General features: G+C 49.9%; 1 protein-coding gene across 3 annotated transcripts in view; it reads left to right on the top strand.

Moving 5' to 3' along the window:
* Nucleotides 1–6,000, top strand: part of LOC147010008 (uncharacterized) — a 49,994-nt gene that overhangs the window by 2,699 nt on the left and 41,295 nt on the right. Inside the window, exon 2 of one of the 3 annotated variants that reach the window (XM_085861047.1) lies at nt 173–477. The exons of the other annotated variants lie outside the window; for them this stretch is intronic. The gene's annotated coding sequence lies outside the window, so the exon portion shown is untranslated. The remainder of the gene's footprint in view (nt 1–172; nt 478–6,000) is intronic. 3 annotated transcript variants of the gene reach the window in all.

Below are 6,000 nucleotides of genomic sequence, written 5' to 3'. Positions count from 1 at the left end.
GACCACGTGCCTCATGGTTACAACAGGTTGACCATCATCTCAAGGAGATGGGGATGGGCCTGGCATCTGCCTGGGGGGTGGCCAGACGGAGGCCCCTGGAGTACCGGCGGAAAGTGGACGCAGCGACGCGCTGTTCTGGCACATGCTCCCATACCTGACCTGACCTGATGAGGTGATGGAGGCCAAAGAAGGGGCCATGAAGGAACACATAGATAAGGTGGAACGAAAAACGAAGACGGTAAAGGACACGTTCGAGGAAGAGGTGGAAGGGACGTACTGGGAGATAACGAGGATGAAAGACGAGGTTGAGACGTTAAGGATGAGGTCAACAAAATTAAGGAGGAACAAGTGGAGTGAAGGAGGAGATCCTGGAATGCGTGTTCGGGTTATGTAAACAGCGTGGTTCCATACTCCAGGACCAAGCGAAGAGGATGCAGGTCCTCGAGACGAACCGGAAGGAGGTGAAGTCCCGTCAAGGTGAGTCATGACGAGTCCAGGTATGTACGTGGTCCGGACGGGTGTATAACGAGCTTTGGGGTCACGCAGGACCCACAGTTCTTTGGAGTGCCCGGTATGCGGAGTGTGTGTGTGTGTGTGTGTGTGTGTGTGTGTGTGTGTGTGTGTGTGTGTGTGTGTGTGTGTGTGTGTGTGTGTGTGTGTGTGTGTGTGTGTGTGTGTGTGTGTGTGTGTGTGTGTCGAGGACGTGTGCACAGATGGAGTGGAATGGTGAGTGTGACAGTGTTGGTGAAGCATCGACCCAGACGGGGTAGCGGTTAATGTGACTGATGGGAGCGGTGAGCCTCCCGAGCGTGAGAAAATTATTTTGGAAACCGCGCTGGCCCCACGTGACTGTGTGTGTGTGTGTGTGTGTGTGTGTGTGTGTGTGTGTGTGTGTGTGTGTGTGTGTGTGTGTGTGTGTGTGTGTGTGTGTGTGTGTGTGTGTGTGTGTGTGTGTGTGTGTGTGTGTGTGTGTGTGTGTGTGTGTGTGTGTGTGTGTGTGTGTGTGTGTGTGTGAGGTGCGGTGTGTACAAGAGTGTGTGTGTGTGGTCCGTGCTTAGAAAACCGCCCGAGCGTGGACCATTGCTCCAAGTGGTCATGGCTTCGGAGGAGCCGGCGCCAAAACGCTCCGCGCCGGATAAATTACCGGAGTGCGGACGGCGAGAAGGGGAGCAAGTAAAAGCATTGAGATGTGCTGCGAGACGCGAGTGGTGCTCGCGGGATGCCCGGCACGAGTGGAAGGAAGCAGCTGCGGCATCGCCGTCGGCCGGCTCGAGCACGTGGTCGGAGTAAGAGTGGGCGGAGCGAAGCTCGCGGGGCGGCCCGTGTGCGAGTGACGTCTGGGGGGATCCCGCGGTAGGAACGGTTGGCGTATCGGTCACGTTGGTGTTTCCCGTAGGAGATCCCCCGAAAACGAGTGCAAGCATTCGAATTGATTGGCAGGTGACAGGTGAACTGCCGAGCTCCTCTGTGGAGGGAGGTTCATTGAGTAGAGACCGAGTATGGTGCCCATGTGGGGTGCGGTTGTGTAATGCCCCCACCCGGGGAAAGGAGCATTAGGATCGATTAGTTAGAGGCGGGTAGTGTAAAAGTAATTGTGCTGGTGAGGGCACTAGAAGTGGCCCTCCCTGGGCAAAGCACTAGCCTTCGTTGGTTGGCATTGTGAGGACCGCATGGGGGGTGGGGGCGCCAGGAATGGTTACCTCCACGGGGGACCGAAGCACTAGCCAGACAGAGGGAGGGCTCGGATAAATGATAGGGATCTAGAGACACAGTAGGGACATATGTTTAAGTTGGCACATGGAACATGTAGTGGGGAGGTAGAGAGTTTCGAGGGAGTGTTAAAAGGGAACGGGCTTAGTGTAAGGGATGGCAGGGAGCACGAGGTAGTGAGGGAAATAAGGTCTTTAGATGATTCAGAGTGTGTGTGAATGGAAATGAGAATTGTGTGTGCGAGAAAAAGTGAGTAATGAGTAAACCCACGGTCACAATGAACCCACGACGCATTTGTGCCATGACACGACAGAAAATTTGGGCAAATCGGGGGTCGTCGCAAGACAGTCCTACGGAATTTTGAGCATCGTGGCATCGACTTGCCGTCGTGAGGCAAAATTGGACATGCACCTTTTTTGCTCGACGATTTTTGTGGTATCTATGTCTTGTGGCTGTCGTGAGTCTGTCCTACGACAGTCTTGCGTTATATAGTCGCGAGACGGACGCGCGAGCATCCCACGAGTGAACCACGACCTGATCACGTGAAAAACAGCCCCCCGACAATGCCCGACAACTCACGATGGTCCCACGACTGTCGCACGACTGTCGCACGACTGTCGCACGACTGTCTTGCGACACACCTTTTTTTTCTGTCGCGTCCCCATCGCCAAACCATCTTTAATGTGTCGTAGCCCTTGTGACCACTCGAAATAGATTTCGGTCATGTTGCAAGATCTGGCCACGACAAATATTTTACGGGTCGACCGCGACAACATTTCGTACGATCTGTTGTGCCCGGGGCTTAAAGGGCATTTAAGACAGCTCTTCGTGGCATTTTTTCCAAGGCTTTAAAAGCTGATATCGGAAATCTGATTCCACATTTTATGATCGGAAATCACTTCCGAAATAATAATGTCAAAATCCAGAGGGAGATCGGGAATTTTTTAAAGGAAAAAGCGATCGTTTCTCGAAGCAGATATAATTTAACAACAGGCTCCACTGGACGTGAAGTAAAATGGCTCCAAACAGGAGGACTAAGGGTTACATGTTTTCCCTCTAAGTTTTCTCTTCAGTGTGAAAAACACCAAAAGTGACTTTTAAACTCATCATCAAATGTCAAAAGGTTGCAGCCGATCGGCGTCTCGGGCGTTCTTCGGCACACAGTTTGTGTGGGTCTTAGGCACACAGTTTGTGTGGGTCTTCGGCACACAGTTTGTGTGGGTCTTCGGCACACAAAGACATGTACTGCATGGAGTGCCTAGCACATCTCCTTTCCCACATCTTTGATAACACTTTCCACATCCATAAGATGCCTCAAGTTCCCAACTCCAGTGTCAAATATAATTTTCTGATGGAGTTCCTGTGTGAAACAGAAGTATGAAGACATCTGTGTCTGACGATCTCACATTTATTGTAGACTCATATGGTGAATGGATGGCAATGTTTAGACAATGAAGGATGATCTTTGTGTCTGCTTCTTCTTGTGTACAATTTATATTTTCAACCTATTCTGAAAGCCTGGTGTTGGTTTTGTGGTTGGGGTGGCTGGCTTGGGATCTTCGGAGTCCTGAGTGTCAAGCCCTGTTGGTTGCTGAATTAACAACAGATGGGGTTTACTCAGCCTGTGATCCTTCTGAGGTTGGTGAAATGAGTACCAGTATACTGGTATAGGGGCACAGCATCAACAACATAGTTGTGCCCCAACACAACGATAGCCACCCAGCAGCCAAGCTTTAATATGCAAGAAGAAGAAGAAGAAGAAGAAGAAGAAGAAGAAGAAGAAGAAGAAGAAGAAGAAGAAGAAGAAGAAGAAGAAGAAGAACCTCCCCTGACATGGTTTCTTGACCATTGGTACTTGTCAGATTGATGCACTTTTTTCCACAGAAAACCAGAAGCTTCTTGCCAAGAAACTTTGGGGCAGACTTGTCCTTCTTCCACTCATCTCAAAGGAAATTGGTGAAGTGCTGCTTGTTTTGATCATTTGACAGGAATGTATTCCAATCTCTTGGGGGCCTTTGTCAGGGTTCCTTTAATGAAGTGTTTTGTCAAAGTGGACATCTCTCTGGCTGTTATCAGAGAACTACCTCAGTGCCGTCAAATCTAGCATTTCACTTAGACTGACTGGCAGGGTCTCCAAGCAGCCATCACACTCCGAGACTGGTCTCCCATCGCTACTTTTGCCAACATCAACTCATCCCAGGATGATTTCTTTCAAAGAAACTTGCTCTATCCTCATGCACAGATTGATCCCCTCTCGTCTTCAGTTGTCCTACCCTTCCTTCCGCTCATGGTTCACTGAAACTTATGGTGTGGCATTGTCCTGAAACAACTTGCCTTTGCCTCATGGAAAGCAAACCCAACTGAGGGTAATCTCAGTTCCTTCCATAAAGCTTGGAACAAGTGTGTATCTTCCCTGAGGAGAGACAGAAAACATCTGTCTCATATCAAGTCTGAACTTTCAAAACTCTCTCCCTCCTCCAAATCCTGGTGGCATCTAATCAAATCTGTTTCTGGTGCATGTTCCCCCTCCATTACCTCAAATGGCCGCACTGCTGATACCGCACGTGAAAAGACTGAATGCCTAAACTCGGTGTTTGAATCGAAATCTTGTGTCCGAAACCCATTGCTTTCTGTACCAACCTTACCCAGTCGCAGCCAACTGTCCCTGGACTCTGTGTCCTTGTCTCCTGACAAAGTGGAGAGCTTGTTGTCAAACCTCGACTCAGATTCTGCAACCGGTCCAGACGGCATCAGCCCACGTGTCCAAAAAACCTGCTCTTCTGCTCTTGCTCACCCTCTCTTTGTTCTATTCACCCTCTCATTTGCCCAAGGTCATCTGCCATCTGCTTGGAAATCGGCAAACATCACTGCCCTGCATAAAAAAGGTGCAAAAACAGATCCCTGCAACTACAGACCAACCAGCCTTTTTTTTTCTTTTTTTTGTATACCTTGTCGAGGCTCGAGTGAGAGCTAACACACAACGCACATCAAGGGGGCATGAGACAAGAGGGGCGGGAGTGGGAGGGACAAAACAGTGGTGAACAGACACATTAGGAGATCTGTGGAAGGGAGAGGGATGGGACAGGGAACATGGGGAATAGAAGATGGACATTACAGGGACTTTCAGGAAAGAAAGCAGGGAATTTGAAGGAAGTGGGCTTGGGTGGATTATCGGGGGTAGAAATGATCGAGGATTTGGATGGGGGATGATAAGAGGTGGTGGTGAACAGCTGTTTTGAAAGCCTGGAGGGAAGAATGGGAAAGAATAGAGTGAGGGAGTTTATTCCAAAGGTGGGAAAAAGAGGAATGAAAGAGTGAAGGTGAGTAGTGATTCGTGATTTTGGTAATTTTACCAGAAGGGGGTTGTTGGCTGACCTTGAGCGCCCTGAGGAAATGTGGTGGGGACAAATGGCAGAGAGAGCAGGGGGGGGCAAGGCTGGAGAGGAGATGGTAAAAGACAGAAAGACCACCGACCAACCTGCGGTGATTGAGTGAGAGGCCCAAAGACAGCCTCATCACGGGAGATACCAATGATCCTAAATGCCTTGGTTTCCACAGCGTGAAGCCGAGAAAGGTGAGAGGCGGGAGCACCAGCCCAGAGGGGAGAGCAGTACTCCATCAGGCTACGGACAAAAGCTTTGTAAGTGGTCAGGAGCTCAGGAGGGCGAGGAAAGACTTTGCACGACGGAGGATTCACAGTCGGCGACTGACTTTGGAGGCGAGGTTTGAAATGTGGCTTTCCCAGGAAAGGTCATGGCAGATAGTGAGACCCAGAAGCTTGAGAGAAAGGACTTCTTCCAGAGGATTGTTGAGAAAGTGGATGGGTGGGTTTTCTAAACGGTCATTTCAAAGAGACATTGTGAGAGTGTGAGATTTGTCCAGATTGAAAGACATGTTCCATGTGTTGGACCAGTTTGTGATTTTATCCAGATCTGCAGTGAGCGAAGAAGCTGCTGCTTGCCGGTTTGAGGGATGACCGATGGTACAGCAGACGGTGGAGTCATCAGCAAAGAGATATAGAGGATTTTCCAGAGAGTCGGAGAGATCATTGATGAAAACCAGAAAAAGAACAGGGCCCAGAACGCTACCTTGAGGAACTCCAGCCTGCACAGGAAGAGGGGATGAAAGAACTCCATTTAGGGCTACACGTTGACTGCGACAGGAGAGGAAGTCTGCGAGCCATGAGTGGAGCTGACCTTGGATATCATGGGAAGAGAGTTTGGTGAGTAGTGCAGGGTGCCAGACGGTGTCAAAAAGCACGTGATATGTCCAGGGATACGGCTCGGATTT

Source organism: Eptatretus burgeri, chromosome 17 (assembly GCF_056783735.1).
Source record: "Eptatretus burgeri isolate ZD-2024b chromosome 17, Ebu_testis_v1, whole genome shotgun sequence".
Taxonomy (NCBI): domain Eukaryota; kingdom Metazoa; phylum Chordata; class Myxini; order Myxiniformes; family Myxinidae; genus Eptatretus; species Eptatretus burgeri.
Note: the sequence above shows the minus strand (reverse complement) of the source record. Positions and strands in the feature narration are given on the sequence as shown.